The sequence below is a fragment of the Simochromis diagramma genome, unplaced genomic scaffold (genome assembly GCF_900408965.1).
Source record: "Simochromis diagramma unplaced genomic scaffold, fSimDia1.1 OVJJ01000024.1, whole genome shotgun sequence".
NCBI lineage: Eukaryota > Metazoa > Chordata > Actinopteri > Cichliformes > Cichlidae > Simochromis > Simochromis diagramma.
The window spans coordinates 599,815-625,758 of record NW_024387332.1 but is presented as its reverse complement, the minus strand read 5'-3'; the positions used below and the strand labels follow the sequence as shown (position 1 = coordinate 625,758).

At 40.8% G+C, this 25,944-nt stretch overlaps 2 long non-coding RNA genes across 3 annotated transcripts; one reads left to right on the top strand and one right to left on the bottom strand.

Moving 5' to 3' along the window:
• Nucleotides 1-729: 729 nt before the first annotated feature.
• Nucleotides 730-11,389, bottom strand: LOC120718045. Its single transcript, XR_005692355.1, has 3 exons — nucleotides 10,759-11,389; nucleotides 4,027-4,034; nucleotides 730-743 (listed from the first exon to the last, which is right to left on the bottom strand). It is a non-coding gene; the product is annotated as an uncharacterized LOC120718045 (long non-coding RNA).
• A 7,287-nt stretch (nucleotides 11,390-18,676) lies between these two features.
• Nucleotides 18,677-21,373, top strand: LOC120718042. 2 transcript variants are annotated; one of them, XR_005692352.1, is made up of 4 exons: nucleotides 18,677-19,821; nucleotides 19,919-19,977; nucleotides 20,060-20,117; nucleotides 20,255-21,373. It is a non-coding gene; the product is annotated as an uncharacterized LOC120718042 (long non-coding RNA). The 2 variants fall into 2 exon arrangements; XR_005692351.1 differs by having other exon boundaries at nucleotides 18,682-19,977.
• The last annotated feature ends 4,571 nt before the right edge of the window (nucleotides 21,374-25,944 follow it).

The following is a 25,944-nucleotide window of genomic DNA, read 5'->3' as shown; positions in this document are numbered from 1 at the left end:
TTGTGAGACTGGTAAACTTATGATACGTACAATAGTCTTTCGTTCTACACGGTGCATTTCAAGGTCCTGTACCCATCCGTCGGTAAACTGTACCTGGGCTCGTTGCAGTGACCTGAAGTTACTAAACTTCATGAGTGTATGCACTCACTCCAAGAACCGTATAATTATAAATCTGAGCGTGGTGAAAGTTGGGCAGCACGCTAACGTATTTTGTCCCTCTGTGTGCTCGTAAGGGTCTAAACCTTTCACTCCTTTGATTTTGTCCTCGTATATTTTCTTTGACTTTTCATCAAGTCTGTCTTTGTACGGACCGGCATTGTTCTTGTCATGGTGCTGGGTCGTTGGCCCAGCGTTTTGTGTTTTAGGATTATGTCCCTCTGTTCTAGTTATTCTGTGTCCTCCCTCCTTGTGTCCGGTTCGGGTTCTAGATTTCCTGTATTGTTCTGAAAGTCTGTGTCTGTTGTCATGGTGTTCAGCTTGTCTCCTCCGGTCATCAGGTGTATTGGGTTCAGCTGTTCTTCCCTCCTGTGTGTGATTACCCGATTACCTTGTGTGTGTATATTTAGTGGGTGTCGGTCTGTGTTCGTTGTCGGCTCGTCTGCATTCATCCGTGTATCTCTGCGTTCTATGGTGTTCCGTTCCTGTCTCTACGTCTCTCTGCTCCGTTATGATTTCAGGTTTGCTCTTTAGTGTTTCCCAGTTTAGGTTTCCATTAGTAATTTCTCATGCTTCGTTGCCTGTTTCTGCCACTACCACTTTGTAAATAAACATCACTCGTATCATCAGTCACTGCTGCATTTTGGGTCCTCCTTTTTCCTCCACACCACACGGCTCACCCCGCCAGCCGTGACAGTTCTCCTTCGTTTTGTACATAACTTTTTTGGGGGGCAAAGAAAAACCAAGAAGGTATTGGAACCGGAGAATGAACGTTTTGTGGTGCTGCAATTGCTTGCATTTGATGCGGTACTTGGATTGTTTTGGCACGAGTTCCCGGCATGCAATGCGTGAAAGTCTCGTGGTCTGTCAATCTCTATAACAGAAGTTTGACTTGATTGACGCGGGAATGTTCCCAGGTAGCCTAGCGTTCAGCAAGGAGGCTGCAGCGCTGCATTATGGAATCTGTAGTTTGTATATTATTAGCGCCTCATATCGCCGGGCCATGCATAACAATAATAGTACATCTATATAAAATGATCTCGCAGGCAGGATATAAATGTATACCGGGCCGGATGTGGCCCGCAGGCGTTGACTTTGACACGTGATTTAAATGATACTGATGTAATTTGTAGGCAGGATTCAATCAAATTGCTTTTTCTTAAGTTGGTGGGCCAGGCCATGGTCGATCCAGACCACTCACCACTGAGACAGTGTTATCAGATGAGGATGTAAGAGCAGCTATTGCTCTTTTGAGACACTCTGGTGATGAAGACATCCGTGAAAAGAAAGCTACCTTCATTTAATGGTCAGCAATGAAAAGAATCCAGCAGGTGTCTTCATAGGCCTGATGTGGTTTCTGGACACACCAGGACTGGTAAGACATCTTCATTTGTTGAATCACTGAAATATTCCATGAAGCTTGCAGTGTCACTCATTGCACCTCTCTATGTTCTGTATTTTTGCATTACAGATAGAACAAGATTTCTGACTCCTGTTTTGTGAGGTCACTGCCAGCAAATTCTTGGAGAGGTGGCCCATCAATCTCAAAGCAAAGGTTGTAAAGAAAAGTCATGGACTTGTTCCCACCTCAGAGCTCTTGGAGTTAATGTGCAATGCTGAGTCAGGTACTGAAGTTGAGAATGGTATGATTGTGACTGTTTTTATTTGCCATTGTTGGTTATATAGGTAATTCTGTCAATTGAATGCATTTTTGGAATAATTCTTTGTTTATTCGTCTGTAGTCTGGGACAGTGACATGTCTACTATCTTGCTGCTGCTACATCTGCTACCACCATCTGCACAAAGGCGAAAGAGACCAGGAAAGGTGTCTGCATCTCAAGCTGTCGATAACCTCATCAAATTCCCAAAGGTGCGTTGTTTAAAATATACGTTCCATCACCTCTATTTTCATGGACAGTGAGGTGAGCTAATCTACTGTCAGAGGATAGTCACTTAATACTGTTGTTTAATGTGTTGTTGTAGGCTGGAACCAGTGTACAGCAGCATCTAGACAACATCATCAGCCCTACCTTCTTGGTCAGGGATCCACAAGAAGCACCATTCACACCTTGTGATTGACAAGCTTGCACTTCCATGTAAAGTGCCAGGTTCAGTAGGAGCCCTTGATGAACTTGTTAGGGCCCATGTCTTTGGTACATCATACAGTTCATCCCTGACCAACTTTTTTACTTTTCTGCAAACAACTATGACATTGGGGAAACGTCATATTGCTTTCTCTAGTGAGCATCATAGAACTCTATGCTAATGTGAATTGTAAGGGTTTGTTAAGGTAATTAAATAACACTGAAATGAGAAACGTAATAAATGGTAAATGGCCTGCATTTGTATAGCGCTTTACTCAGTCCCTAAGGACCCCAAAGCGCTTTACACTACATTCAGTCATTCACCCACTCACACACACACACATTCACACACTGGCAATGGCAAGCTACGTTGTAGCCACAGCTGCCCTGGGGCGCACTGACAGAGGCGAGGCTGCCGCACACTGGCGCCACCGGGCCCTCTGACCACCACCAGGAGGCAAACACGGGGTTAGTATCTTGCCCAAGGATATTTGGCATGCAGCCAATCGGTGGTTCGATCCCAGCATCATAAGATGAATATGAAAAAATAAAACTACAGAGAAATAAAAATGATATATTATTACACATCAGTGTTATTATTAAACTAAATTTGGAGGAAAAATAGCTCTATAAAGTGTAATTACTCTGAACAGTGTGAATAATCCTCAGTGTTAAATATAAAAATAAATAATGTTTTGTTGTTAATTTTGACACTAAATTGAGTACAGTTAACACTGAAAAGTTAACACTGGCCACTTAACTCTAATTTTGAGTGGGACCAAATGTTATCTGAAGAAGAGTTAAAATCAACTCTAAGTGTAAAATTGACACTTGGTTTTTTACTGTGTAGTGTCAAGGTACTTTTTAAGAAGTAACATTGCACTATTGATAATCACATGCAGGTGGCATAAACTAAATATTCAGACATGCTACCAACAAAAGCATTAACAAAAGCAGACTGTTTAGGCTGTTGTGTTTGTAATAACATCCATAAATGAAGGTTTGCCATTAATTTATTTTCACAGATCTACTGTAGATGATCACATCTGTCTTTGTCATTTAAATTAGGTCGACTTGCAAACTTTGCACTTTGTTTGTGTAAATTGCTGTCCACTACCCTGCATATACACAGAATGTGCACAGTATTTCAGATCTAAAAAAGCCTTACAGGTTAATTTATGAGATCATGGGGTCACAGGAGGAGTATGTAATGGACTTGCTGGCTTTAATGTAAAAAGCCTGTTGTGTAACTTCAATGAGGCAGTTGGACTAAAGCAGTATATTGCTCATCAAGGTAAACATCTGAGGAATAAGGAAATTGTTACTTGTCCTTTTAATCAGTGTTCTTTTACATCGCAGATTTACTAAAGTTTTACATCACATAAGTCATTTTCACAATCATTCTACTTTAAAAGATTTCAAGACAGAGCTTATTGTTCTCTGAATTTCCTTGTTCACTGAACGGCAGGTAAAGGGCATCTTTTTGCTTGTTTACTTTTGTGTGTTTATGTTTTCTCTAATGGGCCTCAGATGACGGTTTGCTTAAATTTGGGTCTGAAAGCATTTTTTTTTTAAATTTTGCCTATACTCACCACCCCTCTTCTTCTGTTGCTCAGGTTGAAGCAGAATTTGCCCGTCTTACATCTGTTGACCTGAAATGGTTCCTTTTTTGCTGTGCTTGACCAATATGGAGAGGTTCATGGAGCTGTACAAATTCAAGAGTGGCATAGGAGGGCTGACTAGGCTCATAAAATCTTCGATGATGATGTAAGTCTTCAACTGCGACATGTTCTCCTTTGTTTAAGTTTGAGGTTATCCAGTTCAACTGATGAACTCATTGAAAGAAAGCTGATAAGTAAAGTCTGTCATCATATTTCACAACTGGACATTTAGTATGTTAACTTTTACAGAATCTGTGTATATTGGTGGTAGGTGGATATCATATTCTACTTGAATGTCCTGATAAGCCAGATTCAAATGAAAAGATATTAAAACATTGAAAGACAGGTGTAAGTGGCCCAGTTATCTCCAATGATAATCATATATTGATGGAATTATATAGGAAAAAGCTGTGAATTTGGAGCTGCTTCATAAACACTATTTAAACGTGTTTTTGTTTTCTTTTTGACTTCTTTGACCAGAGCCCTACACGAAGGAAGAGGACAGAGGACCTCATTTTCTCAAGGAACATCCGTCACACACTCTCAAGACTGTGAAAGTTAGCATTTTTTCTTTTAGTAAATTTCATAATTACAGCACCGCTGTGGATTTTAAATGAAACAATCAAATAGTGATTGAAGTGCAGACTTTCAGCTTTAACTCAAAGGGTTAATTCCCTGCTCCCCGTAGTAACCACATGATAACATGTGTACCCTTCCTCACCAAATGTATTATTACAAGATCTTTGACACTGGAGATGGTCTGGGTTTCAGAGAAACTAACTGGCAAGCTAGCTTTGATATTGTTAGTTTCTTGTGTTTATTCATGTCTTCACCAGGGTCTTTGACATTTCGCTGCTGTACTGTTCACTACAGCTTTGTGTTTGATTTCTTACATTGTATATTGTAATGGCAGAGATATTAGAATATTTAAGCGGCTGCAGTGACTACTACAGCTGTGTGTGTGTGTGTGTGGGGGGGGGGGGGCAATACTTTGGTGAAATGTCCTGGACCCTAGAAATAAAGTTACCTTGAAAATTACCTTGAAGAGACTGTAGACTGGGTAAGCAAATAAAGGTCACTGGCCCAGAGTCATATGTTGATATTCAGTGCCAGTTATGCAACCGTTCCAGCCATATCTATATGCTCTTTATTTCATGCTGTTAATATAAGGGGAAAAAATAAACGCTTACTGATTAAAGAAGCATTGTCTGTGGAGCCACAGTCTGATCCTGTAGTGTTGCTCCAGTTTGCACATTTATTCTCAGCCACATTTGGGTTAGAGCGCAGCCAATATTTAGCATAAGTAAATTTTGATTAAAATTTGTGTTTACATTCTGCAATTGAAGACATGCTCAGTTATTTATGAACATGGTCTTTGACAAGAAATGGATTTGTAACATGGGGGTACATATCTCATTCTGAAAAAACTTTAACAACTAATAAGCGTTACCCAAAGCCAATCAACGTCATCCAAGGGATCAGTATGGCCAGTAGCGGTTTTTGATACGGGCGACACGGGCATCTGCAAAAAAAATAAAAAAATAAAAAAAGATTGCTCGTACTCACAGGGTACAGGGAGGAGAGGGCGGGGCGGCAGTGGATTCACTGACCGGCTGGAGCAGCATCTAATAACCAACTCGCAAAATAAAACAAAATAAAAACAAAACAACAAACACGAAAACAGCAGATATCATGATACAGACTTATAATTTGCACCGATGTTTTTTCGAAATTCTACACGAAAAGTGAGCGAGAGCCCTCGGTGCGCCTGCTCGCTGCTGAAGTCAAAGTAAACTTTATTGTCATCTCCGCTACAGTCCAGTATATAGAGAGACGAGACGACGAGGCTCCAGTTACAGCAGTGCAAGTAAACAAACAATAAATATAAGAAGAGTAAGAAAATAAATATAACTTTAGGACCAGGAGTAAAGGATCAATAACAATTTAAAATTTATAATTTACAGTTTGATGATTTAAAGTCACACACAACCCGTCGAAAGGGGGGGAGGGGCTGCTGCCAAATAGAGCACATTTCATTCATAATGATGTAAATCCAAGCCCATTATGTGTTCATGATTTGAATCCTGGGTTGTGCAAAATCCCAGAAATAAACCTTAGACAAAGCGAATCTGTGAACTAAGGTGTAGGTCTGTTAGGTTATGTTGTGGTGATTCTTGGGTTGGGGGATTTGTGTTCATACTGGAGTTCAAAATTAAAGCCAATGGAAGATGGACAAGAAAAGTTCAAAGCCATCAGGTGCTCAGTTTAGAAAAAAGAGAAAAGAAGAGGAGGAGAAACGAGCAAAAGATACAGGTAAGCAGATGTGTCTAGAGATGGACCGATCCGATATTACTATCGCTATCAGTCCGATACTGACCTAAATTACTGGATCGGAAATCGGAGAGAAATAAAAAATGTAATCCGATCCATTAAATATCAAAAAAGCACCTCACAAAACTTGCGACATGGCGTAACTCGGCTCATAACCATAGCACATCGGAGCAGTATGCGTCACGTGATAGAGAGGCTGTGGCGTGCCAGACCTGTTGGCGGTCTGGTTGAGCATTTGGAGCCTCGCTACCAACCCGGCATTTCATCTCCGAGAAAGTGATCCCAGAGAGAAGAAAGCAAGTGTGTAAGTTCATCTCTGAATGTTTGTAAAGCATTCCAGCGTTAAGCTTAACAACCGATATATGGAGCGACTGCCTCTCTCTCTCCTGCTGCTACTTCAACCCTGAAACTGATTAATGATCAGCTGATCGGCTTTTCTGTCCGTCTCTCCTGTTTGTTTTTGGCCCACTTCGTGCCAGAAAGCAGCGGCTGAACAACATCAGCACGTTTAAGCTTGAATTTATTTAATATTACTTTCTACACCAGGATCTTTTTCTACGCAGCTGACGTAACTGTGCAGGGGCGGATCTAGCAAAGTTTGGTCAGGGGGGCCGATAGGGCAGGGAAGGGGGGAACAGGGAAAAGGGGGCACAAAGACATACTTTTCTTTCTTATTCTCATTTAAAATATTTAGCTTTTAATAATTAATTATCTGAATCTTGCACCCAAAGTTTTAATCTGATGTAAAAAGTATAGAAGTCCATTACTATATATAGTAACTGTTAAGTCTAATATACCAGCTATAGTACTTTTTCCTTTGGGAAGGTACCATCTGTGCAGTTCTGTTGAAGAAAGATGTTGAATCTATTTAATTATTCTTGAAAAATAAATAAATGATTTCTGTGCATTTTTTTTTCACACTGTATCAAATTAAAGTTGATTACATAGATTAAGCATCATGAGGTGGGGGGTGGTTCCCTATTTTTTTTTTTTGCTGGGAGTTTATTAGTTAGGTTGCTTACTCTTTAAAATACCAGAATAGGGAGGATGGAGCAGGTTTAAATTTATTAGATTGATCAGTTTTGCTGAACTATGATATATTTTGGGTGCAGTGTATTTTTTGCATACAGGTATAACAGAATATCTTTAGTGTTTTTTTTTAAACTTATACAAAATGCAGCAAGATATTATAAAAACAGTTTTATTGATTAAAAACCACACTATATCGGATTCATATCGGTATCGGCCAATATCCAAATTTATGATGTCGGTATCGGACATAAAAAAGTTGTATCGTGCCATCTCTACTACAAAGTAAAAAAAGAAAAAAAACACATGCACACACTAAAATAGACAACAAGAGCCCGGCTAATATGTACAAATAGAACAGATAAAATACAAATAGTATAAATAAATGAAGGCAAAATTTCAGAGTGAGGTAGATGTATGTATGCAAAAGAGCTATGAGCTTAATATGTAAGATGACGCGATATGCAAAAATTATTACTGTTAAAAATTATTACTGTTAGAATAGGACAGCTGTTTAGGAGTCTGATAGCAGTGGGGAAGAAGGAGTTGTTGAGTCAAGATGTTCTGGATTTCACACTTCTAAACCTTCATCCCGAGGGCAGAAGTGTGAACAGTCCATGCTGTGGGTGTGTGGGGTCTTTGAGGATGGAGGCAGCTCTCCTCCAGAGTCTGTGATGGTAGCTGCTCTGCAGAGAGGGCAGCGGGGTCCTGATGATCTTCTCCACAGGTGTTATCACTCTCTGCAGGCGTTTGCGGTCCACAGAGGTAGTGCTGCTGTATCATGCAGTGATGCAGCTGGTCAGTGTGCTCTCCACATTGCAGCTGTAGAAGCTGCTGAGGATCTTGGCCAACATACCAAATTTCCTCAGCCTCCTCAGGAAATACAGCAGCTGCTGAGCCTTCTTGACCAGCTGTGTGGTGTTCAGTGTCCAGGTGAGGTCCTCAGAGATGTAGATGCCCAGGTACCTAAAGCTGCTCACCCTCTCCACTTCAAGCCCCTGGATAAACAGCTGCTGGTGAGGCCTCTTTTTCTTCCTCATGTCCACTATTATCTCCTTATCAGTGTTGAGGGTGAGGTTGTTGTCCTCACACCATGACACCAGACCGGCTATCTCTCTCCTATAAGCCGCTTTGTCCCCTCCAGTGATGTGACCAATCACTGCAGTGTCATCCGTGAACTTCAGTATGGTGTTCTCTTTGTTGGAGGTGACACAGTTGTGGGTGAACGGGGTGTAAAGGATTGGGCTGAGGATACAACCCTGTGGGACGTCAGTGTTTGTGATAATGCTGCCTGAAGTCCTGTTGCTGATCCTGGTGGACTGAGGCTTGCCAATCAAAACTGATAGCAGAGCAAGCAAATACGTCTGCCTGGAGGGCCATGATGTTGTGACCATGCAGTTAGTTCATTCAACAAGCGTCACACTTGTTAAACAAAGTACATAATATTTGATATAAAAAGGCAAACTTTGATTGCTCTGAAGTGTTGGGTTAATGCTGATTACATTAACACAAATGCAAAATTTAATTTAATATTTGTCATTCAGCTCACAAATCTATGTCCTCGTCATATAAGATAAATTAGGAAAAAAATCAGTAGTAATAATTTCCACATAATAACTAATTGTCTCCCTGTGCTCTATTTTCCCCCTTTTTTTCTTCGTTTTCTTCTCTTCTCATCAGCCCTAACCAGTCACACCATTCAGATCGTTGCTCCTTGATTTCACTTCCTCAAATGTTTAAATTTGCTTAGGTTATCAGTTCTACTTGCCAGAATAGGAATGGTATTGCTTTCTGTGGTCAATAATGCCTTTGATTAAAATTGTCTTCAGAAAACTGATACTGAGAAACTCAGGTGTTTGATGTTGTTTTGCAGTATTGTGAAATAAATACTGGGTACTTATTCATAGCTGTTTGGATAATGGCAAGAGGTGTGCGATAAGCAGAAATGCTCATGACTAACAATAGTCATACATTTATTTTCCGGATCTGGGTTGTGATTGCACAAAACATTTCTTATGAGATCTATCTTCCTTATGACATCCTCCATTTCTTATTGGAGTGTCCTGAGGTATTCTAAGCCAGCGGTCTCCAACCTTTTTTGTGCCACGGACCGGTTTATGCCTGACAATATTTTCACGGACCGGCCTTTAAGGTGTCGCGGATAAATACAACAAAATAAAACTAGTACCGGTACCGAAAAAAGAAGATTTATTCATAACACACGTGAAAAGACTCAGGAAAACCGAGTTAACGATAAAAACGGGAACAAAATAACGCTGGAAACCGATAAAAACCCTGCAAACCATACATTTCACACCTGAGCCTCAACACTCGCGGCCCGGTACCAAACGACTCACGGACCGGTACCGGTCCGAGGCCCGGGGGTTGGGGACCGCTGTTCTAAGCCATCTTAGAACACCTCAGGAATACAATACCTTTGTGTGCTCACACAAAAACTGTAGAAAATTTTATATAGTTGATCACTGTACTTATTCATAAAAAGCCTGCAAATAAAGAATCTTATCATTAATGAAAACTATAGTTCTCTCCCACTTTTTTGCAATGAAAAATCTATCTCAGGTATAAGATCTAATTTGTTGTTTACTGGGGTTACTCAAATTGATAGCTACGTAATTCATTACTTTTCCCATTCGTTTTAGATCAAAAAAAATCAAAAAACATAGATTTGATATTAAATAATATCAGACTTTTCAAACCTTTGTTGGATCGAATAACAAGCTCGTTTAGTCATTTTTGTCTGTTTGTTTCTTATCCATAGTCTGGATATTATACATATCTATTTTCAATAGTTGCACATGAACCATGCTATATCTTATCAAAGCGTCGACAGTCGACATTCAAGGGGTACTTAGATCAAAGCATGAGCAACGGAAAACTACCTGATGATAGACGAGCGCCTTGAATATTGATGTGTGATACCTCGCTTCCCATTTTATTTAATGAACAAAAACGTTTTTACAGAATTAGCATGTATGCCTCTAGCATACATTTTTTTAAAATCATAGAGCACAAATAAAGCTTACAACGGTATGAAAAAAACACTCAGCATTTCAGTGTCACAGGCTGGGTCTCCGACCCAGCACTCTGAGTTTTCTTTGTATTTTTCTTGTTTTTTGATATGTTATTAGTTTTTGTGTTATTTCCTATTTTGCCTTTAGTTTAGGCAGTTATTGGTTATTGTTCCTGGGTTTTCTATGTTTTGGGGTTTGGTATTTATTCATCATGTATTAGGTCTGTTAAGTTGTGTTGTCATGTTTAGTTTTAGTATTTCCTGTTTTATTCTGACAATGTCATGTGTTCTTTGTTAATTGTATTTAGCTTTTCTCTCCTGGTCCTGTCATTAGGTTTATGGCTGTCAGCTGTTTCCCCATATGTCTCCACTTCCCCTGATCACCTCATGTCTGTATTTAAGCCTTTTGTTTTCTTCATGCCATTGTCGGGTCGTTGGTTATTTTGACCTTAGTCTTAGTTTTCACCACAGTCATAGTTATAGTTTTTGGTCTTAGTACCTTTAGTGTTTTGTTTCTTAGTGTTTTGCCAGTTTGTTTTGGTTTCCTGATTTATTCCCTGCCGTCATCTTAATAAAGCATCACCTTTCTGTTAAAACCTTACTACTCCTCGTCGTCATCTGCTTTTGGGTCCTGTTTCCACGCACATCGGCGCACCCCGCCGTGACATTCAGAGTCTAATGGTTCAATCAATCAAGCAGTGAATGTGTTTTTGTGATATAACAGAGCTGGCAAGTTCCTGGAATAGTAATTAGGGAATGGAGCTCAGTGAGGGAGGGAGAGCCCCGAGCAGTCACTAAAAAACATTTTACATACGTGAGACTCAGGTCGGTGAGCACCTTTGTGACAGGAGCTGCTCAGCTGTGACTTTTCTGCCTTTAGTCAGATTTCTCCTTTTCACATTGATAGGAAAACTATTAAAGCTATACTACACACTTTTTGATAAGCTGAAAGATTGAATCTCTCTCTCAATCTGTCCTCTTTTCAGGCCTTGTTGTGGCTCCTCTGCTATCTCTTATCCACAGTACAATTCAATTCATGTACTAGTACACCATGTATCTGTAAAAGTGTCACACACGCATATCTGTTCCAAGGGAAACATTAAAAGAACTGTATAAATGAAATTCATGGGATTTCCCAGGCAAGCAATTGGATAGACATTCAAAGTGTGTGCTTTTGCTTCCTTGCAAGTAAAATAAATGTGTTGGCGCTCACTACTCTGTGTGTTTCACTTTATAAGAGAATGTTTCTAACAGTTTGATCCTTCGAGCCGAATTTCAACATCAGTCCCATTAATTTTTTGCCAAAGTTGACCGATGACGATCAAGTGGGAATCTTCGACTCTTGTAAGACCTCTGTCCCTTCACTCATGAAGTTTGGTCCGTTTGGGAAGGTAAGGCCAGCTGTTTGACCCACATAGCAAAACTGGTATGGCCCAGATCTGGCCCACACAATGTGCTTACACATCTACACATAATCTGGCCCACATACCGCAAAGAATGATGGCCCTCAGGTGGCTCAGATTATGTTTGCCAGAGGTGGTCCACTGCTGGCCCACAACACTCTTAGCTCTGGCCCCAGATGTCAGCCTGTGTGTGTGTGTGTGGGGTGGGGGGTAAAAAAAAGAACTCTTGGACACTGCTAGCATAATAGACAGTTTTTTTGACGCGGCTCCCAAATGCAAAGCAGTACATGAAGCATTGGTTTCCAAACCAATTTTCTTCCAAGCCAAAGACTAGAAAATATGGTGAAGCATATCTTCCATTTGGCTTCACCTGCACAAGATCCAAGGTAGGTCTCCCCTGCAGAATTAGTTTTCCCTGTTGGGAGCACGCGATGGGCTCTCCAAATCACGGACAAACAGTATCCCACATTCTAGATTTTTAGTGCACAAACACTTCTTGTAATGACTAACTACTCCTGATATTTTGGGGATGTTAGCTCTTTATACAGTAAAGTTACAGTGGGATACAAATAATATCAGGCTGATCCTGCCTCGATTTGTTCCCCGGTCCAAACTATGGACAAACAGTATCCCACAGTTATATATTATGATTTTGAACCCATTTTGCACAGAGACACATTTGAAAAAAAAAGGTATTGATAGCAATGTTGAATATTATTACACAGGAGAAAACAACTGCAAGTAAAATAATTACACCATGACGCCTCTGCCTTTCAAAATGGAGGGACAGTAACTCCATGTGTAGCCTATATGTAAGCATGTAAAAACTGAAGATATTAAGATTAACAGTATTTTGTCTCTATCTGCCATTCTGCAATTCATCTCATGTAAACAATAACATGGCGCGCAGTAAAAACTTAAAAACTTTAAAAAAGCCACGTACCTGTGATGTTGCTTGACGAACTCTGTATTCCTCGTCCACACGTCCTCAGTTTTGGGTGATTGGAAACGCCGTTTACGTGTGGACAAAAGGCCCAAACGCATAGAAACAGCTGTGTTTTCAAAAATGCTGTTAAAGAATAAATATATGTTCTCAGTGCTTATTTTCTGATTATATTGTTTTATGTATTTTAATAATAAAGGCCTGTATAAAAGAAGGCCAGCTTTGACTCACAAACCAAGTGCTCAGCCAGACTGAGAAACAGGAAGTTTAGTGTAGAGCTGCAGACGCATATTAATAAAATACAGGAAACCAGTACACGGAGAAAAAGCGGAACTAAGCAACACACACACACACACACACACACACACACACACACACACACACACACACACACACACACACACACTCAGGCCAGAACAAGTTGTGTGACTATGTGTGACATGTAAAGGACCAAAATAACACCTATATGAGACACATTTTTGGTTTCTAATGCTAGAGATTTGCAACGGGCTTTGGGCTTTGCATGTCTCACTCTTCCAGAATATGATTGAATAAATAATTATAAATATTTTGACCAACTGAGTTGTGTTCTCTCTATTCAGTAAAAGAATGACAAGAACCAGATTTAATACTTGGTGCCGAAACCCGGGATTCTTTTACGGCTGAAAGGACAAATTCGGCTTAATGTGCAATCGTAAAATGAAGCGAACAGAGAGCCGGCTCGACAATACAAAGGTAAGCAAAGTGTGCATATTGGATGAATTCTAAATTATCTGTTCGCTGAGTTGATGATCTTCACTGTTAAATTGGCTCTGTAGTGTGGAAACATTAGAACAAGAGATTTTCCCTAAGAACTGCAGGTTGATGTTTAAGTCTGCTGCAAAGTTATTTTAAGTGTCTGTGCAAAGTTGTCTTCACGTGTTGCCGTGGAAGTATAATAAATGTTACAATAGGCCAGCAGGCGCTGGACGTCGACCGTTGGACGGTCTTAAAGTTGTTAATTTGATTCTGTACGAGAGTTGGACTCTTAAGAGCACGAAGGTCAGCTTTGGCAAGCCACCCATTCCTGGACGCTGGAGTGGGCCCGGTCGGACCGGTAGCCAGGTAGGTAGCCTCGGGATTTGTCCCCCATTAATTACCAGTGGTCTATTGTTTGGCTACTAGAGTTTGGAACTTGGGGGACTTGAGCCCTTATAGTAAATTAATGACGTTAGCAGATCACTTTCTCTGTCAGGGACGGTGGTTCGCGCTGATTGGACAGCAGAAGTTAGACTTCGGGGGGATAGTTTGGACGACAGGGTGGGACTTGATTAAAGCTGGTGGTTTCAGTCCCCAGAGATGCTCTTAAAGGTATTTGTGGTTAAACGGGCACTGATTGAAACTGGTGGTTCTAGTCCCCAGTGAGGCTCGTAGGTGTATTTCTAGTTAAAGTAAACCCCTCTTAAATTAACGACGGGGGCACAAGGGTTGGACTGAACGTTGGACGCCAGAAAACCCCCATAGGGATCACAGTGTTTGTGTATGTATGTACCTGGGTTGTCTGTTTATTGTGTATTGCTGCAAGTGTCAAGTGCTGAGTATATAACTGTATGAAGCTGTTCAGTTTGTGTGCGTGGCTGAGCGTGCATTCTTTTTATATTAAAAGTGAGTAGAATTACAGAGGGTACAGTATATAGTGTGCGAACATGTAACAAGAGTTTGATTAGGGTGAAGAAACTCAGGAAATGCAGTGAAATGAAGCGTGTGTGTGTATGAAAACCGCCGTGTGTGTGTGTGTCTGTGACAGGAAGTGAAAATGTCTGTATGTAGTTTGAAGGAGAGTGGCTGTGTGTGCAACGAGTGAGAAATAGAGACATTTCAAAATGAAAACAGAGGGATCAGAGAATGAATGTGTTAATAATTAGTGATGAAAATGATATTAAATAAATTTATTAGTGCGTTAATACTAGAGATGGCACGATACCACTTTTTTATGTCCGATACCGATACCGATATCATAAATTTGGATATCTGCCGATACCGATATGAATCCGATATAGTGTTTTTTAATCAACAAAACTGTTTTTTAAATATCTTGCTGCATTTTGTATAAGTTCATACTCAAGTTTAAAACAACAACTACACTAAAGCTATTCTGTTATACCTGTATGCAAAAAAAAATATTTCATAGTTCAGCAATACTGATCAATCTAATAAACTTAAACCTACACCGTCCTCCCTATTCTGGTATTTTAAAGAGTACTTAGCATAAATATTAAGCAACCTAACTAATAGGGTTCCAACTCCCAGCAACAACAAAAATAAATAAATAAAAAATAGGGAACCACCCCTCACGCTCCACCTCATGATGCTTAATCGACGTAATCAACCTTAATTTGATGCAGTGTGGAAAAAAAATGCACAGAAATCAATTATTTTTCAAGAAATATTAAATAGATTCAACATTTTTCTTCAACAAAATTGCAGACTGCACAGATGGTACCTTCCCAAAGGAAAAAGTACTATAGCTTACTAGGGTATATATATTAGACTTAATAGTTACTATATACAGTAATGGACTTCTATTCATTTTGCATCAAATTAAAACTTTGGGTGTCAGATAATTATTTATTAAAAGCTAGACATTTTAAATGAGAATAAGAAAGAAAAGTATGTCTTTGTGCCCCCTTTTCCCTGTTAATGCCCTATCGGCCCCCCTGGCTAAACTTTGCTAGATCCGCCCCTGCACAGTTACCAGCGTCAGCTACGTAGAAAAAGATCCTGGAGTAGAAAGTAATATTAAATACATTCTAACAACAGCTGATCAAGCTTAAACGTGCTGCTGTTGTTCAGCCGCTGGTTTCCTCTTTCTGGTGCAAAGTGGGCCAAAAGCAAACTAGAGAGACGGACTCGTGACAGAAAAGCCGATCAGCTGATCGTTAAGCAGTTTCATGATTGAAGTAGCAGCAAGAAGAGGCAGTCGCTTGTTAAGCTTAACGCAGGAATGCTTTACAAACATTCAGAGATGGACTTACACACTTGCTTTACTTCTCTCGGGGATAACTTTGTCGGAGATTAAATGCCGGGTTGCTAGCGAAGCTCCAAATGCTATCCAGACCACCGACAGGTCCCGCATGCCACAGCCGCTCTATCACGTGATGCATACTGCTCCGACATGCTAACGTTCTGAGGTGAGTTATGGCGTGTTGCAAGTTTTGTGAGGTGCTTTCGTGATATTTAATGGATCGGATTACATTTTTTTATTTTTCTCCGATATCCGATCCAGTAATTTAGGTCAGTATCGGACCGATACCGATGTGTAATATCGGATCGGTCCATCTCTAGTATTTAGCAGCAGAACAACTAAGAATAACAACTACAAATAATGTTTTTAGGTTTCTGTTGTACTGCAAGGTTCTGTACAGGAGAACCAAACCAAGAGCAAATATTACGTCTCATTTACACCTGAGCACGAAGAGCCATCAACATTTAGCAAATTGAATCATCTTTGTTTAGATGCAAGAAGAATCATATAGAAATGAAAAAGTATAAATAGAAATCCAGAGCAAAGATATCCTCTAATTCAGCGTAGCACATGTGCAGCTGCTGCGATTCACGTAAGCATTCGGCTCGTCGCTGTTGCAGATTTTTCTCTCGCTGTTCTGGCTCACAGCGCTGCAAACACAAAAATAAATATCCCCAAAGGTGTGAAAGGGAGCTAATTAGTAAGAGTATTGTTACTCTTCCCAGGAGTAGTCCAGCAGTAGAAATAAATAATGAATAAATTAGGAGCTAAAGCTAAAAGGACAGTTTATTTATACCATCTTCACGTGAACACATTCAAGAACATAACAGATGAAAGAAACATTAAAAACTTCCACACTACATGAAGCAAGAAAAATAGTTTATTCCTTTATGTAGAAAAAACAGAAACATCAAACATCTCCAAGACTCTCTTTGAAAGAACTAAAAACCTTTGTTCTCATGGTCCAATCATGAGTGAACTCCCCGATGAAGCCTTGTGTGCTAAAACATGTCAGAGTTTTAAAGGTTAAACATGAGTTTCCAAAACGTTTTGCTGGAGAACAATGAACTATTTGACTGAGTTTCAATCATTTACAGACGAGCAAAACCAGGACAGAGAAAAAAGGACAAAACTGACAAAACTGAAAGTAAGACAACATGCATGAAGAGGATGATGTGGACAAAATAGTCCAAGCTGTATAGGCTCGAAAGCCTACTACCAATTAAGCATATTAGGTGATGTGCATCTCTGTAATGAGAAGGGGTGTGGTCTAATGACATCAACACCCTATATCAGGTGTGCATAATTATTAGGCAACGTCCTTTCCTTTGGCAAAATGGGTCAAAAGAAGGACTTGACAGGCTCAGAAAAGTCAAAAATAGTGAGATATCTTGCAGACGGATGCAGCAGTCTCAAAATTGCAAAGCTTCTGAAGCGTGATCATCGAACAATCAAGCGTTTCATTCAAAATAGCCAACAGGGTCACAAGAAGCGTGTGGAAATACCAAGGCGCCAAATAACTGCCCACGAACTGAGAAAAGTCAAGCGTGCAGCTGCCAAGATGCCACTTGCCACCAGTTTGGCCATATTTCAGAGCTGCAACATCACTGGAGTGTGCAATACACAAAAGCACAAGGTGTGCAATACTCAGAGACATGGCCAAGGTAAGAAAGGCTGAAAGACGACCACCACTGAACAAGACACACAAGCTGAAACGTCAAGACTGGGCCAAGAAATATCTCAAGACTGGTTTTTCTAAGGTTTTATGGACTGATGAAATGAGAGTGAGTCTTGATGGGCCAGATGGATGGGCCCGTGGCTGGATTGGTAAAGGGCAGAGAGCTCCAGTCCGACTCAGACGCCAGCAAGGTGGAGGTGGAGTACTGGTTTGGGCTGGTATCATCAAAGATGAGCTTGTGGGGCCTTTTCGGGTTGAGGATGGAGTCAAGCTCAACTCCCAGTCCTACTGCCAGTTTCTGGAAGACACCTTCTTCAAGCAGTGGTACAGGAAGAAGTCTGCATCCTTCAAGAAAAACATGATTTTCATGCAGGACAATGCTCCATCATACGCGTCCAAGTACTCCACAGCGTGGCTGGCAAGAAAGGGTATAAAAGAAGAAAAACTAATGACATGGCCTCCTTGTTCACCTGATCTGAACCCCATTGAGAACCTGTGGTCCATCATCAAATGTGAGATTTACAAGGAGGGAAAACAGTACACCTCTCTGAACAGTGTCTGGGAGGCTGTGGTTGCTGCTGCACGCAATGTTGATGGTGAACAGATCAAAACACTGACAGAATCCATGGATGGCAGGCTTTTGAGTGTCCTTGCAAAGAAAGGTGGCTATATTGGTCGCTGATTTGTTTTTGTTTTGTTTTTGAATGTCAGAAATGTATATTTGTGAATGTGGAGATGTTATATTGGTGTCACTGGTAAAAATAAATAATTGAAATGGGTATATATTTGTTTTTTGTTAAGTTGCCTAATAATTATGCACAGTAATAGTCACCTGCACACACAGATATCCCTCTAAAATAGCTAAAACTAAAAACAAACTAAAAACTACTTCCAAAAACATTCAGCTTTAATATTAATGAGTTTTTTGGGTTCATTGAGAACATGGTTGTTGTTCAATAATAAAATTATTCCTCAAAAATACAACTTGCCTAATAATTCTGCACTCCCTATATTAACAAATTGCTCAGTGATGAACAACTACTCAGATCATTTACCTAAGCAGTGCGCTTTGTCAAAACGAAGTGTGTGTTCATTACACTGACATTCTGTTCTGCAATTGTTATTTACTTGTATTTTATAATTTGACTTTACATACTGCTGGGTGGTTTGTAAAGTTTACAATAACTAGTATTATCATTATGCTATATTTTCAAAAATATATAATAACCTCAAAAGTAATGCCTTGAAGCAGAAAATAGTAATACTTTATTAAAATTTAAAACTAAAGTACAGTATTTGAATGTGTGTATTGTGTCTACTGTTTGTTAACTCACCATATTCATAATGGGTTTGCGGGGTTAGGGGTGTGTGGGGGGGGGGGGGGGGGGGGTTTAGGGTCACCAGTATATTTTTAAGCAAATATTTCTAACTTTTAATTGAATGTTCAGTTTCCTACCATCTTCTCTTAAAGGGTAATTGCCAGGTAAGCCGCCCTCCCTCTTCACACACAGATGCACACAAAGAAAACACACAGTATAATTCACAGCCTCGTTATAGTGAATAAATATTTATGCCATTTACACCATCAAACTTAGATTGCTAAGGATGAAGAATCTTTTGTTCTTTAAAGAACCATTTGTAATAGCTGAAGAACCATCCACAAAATAAAAAGGTTCTTTGATGTATGATGGTTCTTTAAAGAACCATGAAGCCATCTGAAGAACCATTTAAGAACCATAATTTTTCTGAGTGTGCAATGTGACAATTTACCCTTTTCCGTTTTTATGGAAAGTTCTAAATGGCATTGCCAGCTAATTTGGTTTAAATTTGATTACAGATGCCACTCCTGCTACTCAGGTGGTCGTTCCTGTAAACCTAATTGCCACTGAATTCAGGCAGGCACTACGGGACAATATTGGAGACATACCTTTGCAGTTCGATCTATGCAAAGTGAATGGACAGCGGCTCATTCTTCCTCTTGAAGAGGAGACGCCCCAAGAAATTAGAGCAAGAAACCTACTGGGTCGCTCCAATCTTTATATCCGTCCAAAGGTATTCAAATGTTCCACTCGGGTGGCTGATATGGCATAATTGTCACTATTACTGTAACTCAGTGGTGCTCCAGTCACCCTAGTATTGTATAAGACATCTTTAACATGTTACTGCTCAGAATAATAAATGCTGTGATTTTCCCCAAAGGATTTGTGACATTCATCTTATCACTATTCTAGATGCTTAAATAATGCCCCGTCAGTTGATTCACTGTTAATAACAGAAATGCAGTAGAGCAAGCTTGAACTGTGGTCTAATAGTTTTTTAGGGTTAGGGTCATTTTGTTCTTGTAATCCCAGTTTCCTGGGTTTTGGCTTTTTCATTGTCTTTTGTTAATGTCTTTAACCTTTCCTTCATTTATTTATTTATTTATTTTTTTCCCCTCAGTTATCCTAAGTTATACCTACCCAAAGACTGATCTTCTGTGGTTATGCTTTCATTCATTTTAGGTGTGGCTGTTTTGGTTCTTGTTTTTGACTTGTCCTCTGTTCTTGTTTGTCATTTGTTGTTCCATTGTTTTTATATTTTAATACTCCGGTGTTTTAGATTACAGAAGCCAATGAGGACTCAACTGGTGGAGATGTTGTGCAGTCTGAAATGGCAATGTGAGTGTTTGACAACTGCCTTTGGACTGTAGCACTGTAAATGCATTACACCCTCTCATCATCAATATTTACCATATTGCAGTGTGCTGCATGACACCGAGACACCTGACCATGGCAGGCACAATGTACAGGAGCCAGAGGTTATCAGTAAAACAACTGTTGTACAAACTAATTCTATCATTATTATAACTTGGATCATTTTGTGTAGTCTAGATCAATAAATATCTGCATTGGGGTCCTCTTCCTGCTATGAAAAATTTCTGCTATTCCTTTGCAGTGGTCTGCATGAAAACCATACAGCTCATTCTAGTAGGCATGGTCTCCAGGAACCAGAGGTTAACAGGCAAGTGGTAGTTGTTGAATAACATGCCAAAACTTAAGTGTAAACTGGAACTTATAAAGCACACACCATAGGTAAATAGACACTCAATAAGTACAATATACGGGGTGAGACCAGCGAATATTAAAATTTTAAAGGTTGTATGTATTGAACTGATAACATTTATGTGCTCTGAATATAGACCAATGGTTTAATTGCCTCATTCGGTTTCTGTTTTGCTTTTTCATGTTTTTCTGATTTGTTGATGTCGTGATATTGGTATTTTTAATTGCTGAAAATGCATCGATAACACTTTAGTCAGCCTGACCATTCAGACACTTGGAACTACAAATCACCCAAACTATTCCCAGTAAATGGGCACTGTAGTGGCAGTTCCTTATGTTTCACAAAAAAAGGAAAAGAAGACACTGCTGCCCTGTGATAATCTTTTGTGCGCAGAGAAAACTGCACTGTCAAAACTTGAAAGTTGCATTTTATAGTTTATTGATCCATTTTGGCAACCAATAACAAGATCCAGTTTTGTTCCTTCATGCTGCTTGTCTCTCAAATTAAAAAAAACAACAAAACAAAACAAAACAAAAGGCCCATCTCAGTGCATGCTGGTCTTATACCAGTCTCTTAAGTTATCAAAAATAGCCCTGAAATTCTTCCTGGCTGACTTGATAAGATAAACAACAAAACAATGAAGTGAGCATTAACCTACAAATAAAAAATGATTAACCCAAAAATAGAAGAAAACTAACAACAAACTTTATATTTTAATATTTTGAAATTTGTTAAAATACAAATGGCTCCAACAGATGCAATCAAGGACCACATGACCATTTTAAGTGGCTGTATCTATACAGTAAAAGAATGTGAAATCAGATGAGTCATTTCAGTATGCATACATGATATTAAAAAAATCAAATGCATTTGTTCTGTTTAGGGAAGAGTTTTACATCGACTCTGTGTAACGGAGTTAAAAATACATCTGAAAAACATGCATTTACCTGTTCTTAATTATTATTTTAAGTGTGAATTTTATCATTTTTTTTTAATTGTATTTTATTTTGAAAACCCAGAAACCGGATCTCACTCTAGCGTTTAGAAGCTGCTAAGGCTTCCGCTCCTCACAGTGGGTAAGTTCTGTAATGAAAGGCTCTGGCATTTTTATGGTTTCTGGTGTGAATGTTGTTACATAAGTTGTACATGTCGATGTATACAGGTTCATATTGATATTAAAAAGTTTCTGTGTAACCGAAACAAAGGCTGGTTGCTGTTAACCAGTGTTTCTGCCGTATTTATGCTCTTTGGCAGTAAGCTTTTGTCAGCCCCCTAGTGGTTGCTGCGCATAGCAGGAAATGTGTTTGGATTTACTGTTTTTCTGTGCTTTTTGTGATGTTGTTTTACATTGTAGGAGCTACAATTGCTGGTACCATCAGAAGACACCTGTTGAGTGTGTTTTATGTCTTCTGCAGGTACGTGAGCTTGTTAACAGTCATTTTGTCTGTAAAGCACAAGCAAGTGAAAATGTAATGCGCTATTGTTAATTTGTCCACTAGAGGGAAATGTTTAGTCGGTGATACTTCTGTTATCCTGTTATTTTGTTTTATACGATTGTGAAATGTAATTTATTAGTCATAAGGTTTCTTTTTGTATACAAGTTCAGTGTGACAGACTGTAAAATGGGAGAAATTATTATTTTCCATCTTTTCCTTATTAAAAAGTTAATTGTAAGTCTGTCAAGACAGCGCGCGTTTGCACTGTGAGGGAGCTACAATTGCTGGTACCATCAGAAGACACCTGTTGAGTGTGTTTTATGTCTTCTGCAGGAATAAATCGTGAAAAGCCAATCTTTCTGAGCGTCTGTGATTTTTGAAGAGCTGGAAGTGTTACACTGGTGCCGTGACCATTCGGATCTTCAGATCAGCTTGATGCTCATCGCCGTGGCTGCTGTTCTGCTCCCCTGCTGTTCACAAGTTGAATGTGGGTTGTTGTAACCAAGTGAGTTTAGACAAAAAAAAACACAAACAAGCAAAAACAAAAAAACCTAAAAACAAACAAAAAAGTGAGGGATGTGATTGAAATAAGACAAGGGTGAAAGTGTCTGTGTTTTGATATACAACGTGTGGTTATACGCTCAAATTATTTGGACATTATTATTAGAATTTTTTTTTCTTTCCCTCGTTTTGCTGCTATTATACTGTTATTTTTCTTATTTTTATCTCTTTTTTTTTCTCTCCCTAACGGAGTGCACATGCAGTTATTATCTTAAGTGTGTGACTTGACGATGGATAAATTAGTCACTCCAGTACTACCTAAGGGTAGAGGTGCCGGACTAGTTCATGCAGTTGACGCCAGTAATGTCACACAGTTTGGTCCTGTGAGCAGTGACACTGGGCTAGGCCAAAGCCCGAGTTTTATTCCCATCGGTAGGGGTATGGGTGATATGCCCCAGGTTTCCACTCCAATTAGAGACAGTGATGCTGTACACAGTTTTACTGACATGGTTGAGCAAATAGGAGCCCAGATAGGTGAATCCATTGTTACTAAACTGTTGTCAGCTGGCGTTGTGAATCTGACTGGTGACTCTAAGACTCAAACTGAGCAATGTAACAGTACCGCTCGAGATGTACCGCATGTAACTGTCCATGTTAAGCCCAATAGGGAGCTTCAAATTTTTAGGGGTGATGGCGCAGACAGGTGTTCGGTTCAGGACTGGATTGACATGGCAACAACCTATCTATGGAAGCAAGAGGTCCCCATTCATGGCCAGGCTGACGAAATTGTTAGCCACTTAATAGGGAAGGCCAGAGACGTGGTCAGAGTGGCTCTTCGTAGTGACCCAGGTCTTGATGTCAAACAGAAACCTGATCTGACCTTTGGTGTCCTTCGCCATTATTTCAGTGATTCTTCGTTGTGCCTCCCTCTTGCTGACTTCTATGCAACACTCCCTACCAGAGGTGAAAACCCAGTAGATTATTGGATAAGACTGAACAAGGCTGCTGAACTAGCCATAGAGGGGCTACGCAGACAGGGGCAGACAGCGACCCCTTTAACCCATGAAGTAGCATGTATGTTCGTGAAACATTGCCCTGACCCTGAGTTGTCTTATGTCTTCAAGTGCAAGCCTGTCCATGAGTGGACTGCTCGAGACGTACAACAAAGGATTGATGATTATCAAAGGGAGGTGAGAGCTAATGGTAGAGCCAGCTGCGCTGCACAGTTGAAGGGCTGTAATTCTACGATCACTGCCGTGCACCCGAACGCCTCACCTGCAGCTGCTGTGCCGGAGGGATGCTCCCAAAGCTTCTCGCCCCCATCCTCAGGTTTTCAGGGGTTAGTGGACTCGTTCCCCTCCACTGCTGCAACACGAGATCCCCTCGTCAGAAGTCTGAGTTTCTCCCCTTCGACTGCGGTGAGTCAAAATCTTCAACAGTCAGAGGAAAGGCTCATGGGTCAGATGGTGGATATGTTTCAGGCCATGATGGAGAGAATGCAGCACCACAACACTCAGACACCAAGGAGAGGGGTGTTTAATCAGTTCTCGCGAAATAGACGGAGGAGGGAGGATGCCTGCAAAGTCTGCAGTGATCCAAGACATACCACAGCATCACACTGCCTATCTGATAAACTGTGCTTTTCATGCTTTGCTCCTGGCCATGTTCGGTTGTCCTGCCCGGCTAGTGCGTCTACTCAGGTCCAGCCGGAGGGAAACTAGCCGACCTGTATTCGGTGGGAGGCAGTGCAGGTCTTACAGGAAACTCCCAAACTGTTGATACCTGTGATGCGGAGTCAGTGTATGAAGAGGCAAGACAAAAATGCAAAGATTCTGAAGTTATTTTTCAAAACGTTCACAAAGTCGGCAATAGTGACAGTCTTTTCTACACTCCGGTCACTCTCGGTGGGCTTTTGAAAATGGGTGGTATGCTGGACAGTGGATCCATGGCCTGCAGCATGAATGAAGCAACCGAGGTGACGCTGCGTGAGTCTGGACTGATATCTGATCAAGATGTTATCAAAGTGGATGTGACTCTAGTTGGGTGTGGAGGACTACGTGTGAAGCCTAAGTATGCCCTCAATGTGGAGATGGAGGTGTATGGCTGCAGGATGATAGTTCCCATCCTGGTGGTTCAAGGACAGCTTGATGACCTGATACTGGGGACGAACGTAATAAAGCACATATTACACCAGTCTAAACGTTGTGAGCCCTACTGGAACACGGTCTCCAGTAATTGCTCTAAGACCAACCTTGAGACTGAAAACTTTCTGTCTATGCTTTCTGGTTTGACCCCATGGAAAGATTCGGACGTCCCGGACAGAGTAGGCACGGTTAGGTGTAACTCAGCTGTGTCCCTTGAACCGGGTCGCGAATATCTGGTATGGGGAAAACTACCAAAGAACATCAATGTCTCCCCTGGCAGTACAGTGATGACAGAGCCCTCGTCATCCCGCTCAGCACCCAGAGGGATTTTGGTTGCTAGATTGGTTACTCCCTTGTGGGGTGACAGATGGGTCCCATTGAAACTGATCAATATGTCTGAGCAGCCTGTACATCTGCGACGTAACGCCAAACTAGCAGACGTGTACTCCTGTGTGGCGCTTGAGGACTTTGATGCTTCAGCGCTCCAGGAGACAACTCTGGCTAGCAGCCATCAGTCGGCCATGTCGCCACAAGTCACGCCCACCTCCATGACGGAGAAACTCAAACTTGTTGGGCTTGGTGATGTTGACATAGAGTCCTGTGAGACATCGGGACAGTGTAAAGAGAGGATGGCTGACCTGGTTTTGCAGTACGAGGATGTCTTTTCCCGCCATCATCTCGACTGTGGGGAAGCCAAAAACTTTGTGCATCGCATCCGCCTCTCAGATAACAGACCTTTCAGACTTCCCTACAGGCATGTGCCCCCAAGCCAGTACCAGAAGCTGAGACAAGTGTTGACTGAGATGGAGGAGAGGGACATCATCAGGAAATCGACCAGTGAGTATGCATCACCATTGGTGCTTGTGTGGAAGAAGAATGGCGATCTACGCATTTGCAACGATTTCCGGTGGCTCAACAAGAGAACCCTGAAGGATGCCCATCCTCTTCCACATCAAGCAGATTGTCTGGCTGCTTTGGGGGGAAACAGCCTGTTCAGTACCATGGACTTGACATCTGGCTTCTACAACATGACGCTGCATGAAGATGACAGGAAATATTCTGCCTTCACCACGCCCATGGGTCTTTATGAGTATAATCGGCTGCCGCAGGGTCTGTGCAACAGCCCTGCGAGCTTCATGCGCATGATGACCAGCATCTTTGGTGACCAGAATTATTTGAGCCTGTTGTGTTACCTGGACGACCTCCTGGTGTTTGCTCCAGACGAGGACACTGCCTTGCAGCGCCTGGAAATGGTGTTTGAGAGGCTGCGCGGGCATAACTTGAAGCTGGCTCCCAGAAAGTGCTTCTTCCTGAGGAAATCCGTGAAGTTCCTCGGTCACATCATCGATCAAAATGGGGTATCAACAGACCCATCCAAAGTCGAAGTTATCGCGAGCATGAGGAGCATGGACCTCATGGACACTGATGGAGTGACTTCTTCCCAACGAAAGGTCAGATCATTTTTGGGGATGATTAATTACTACCAACACTTTGTCCCCAT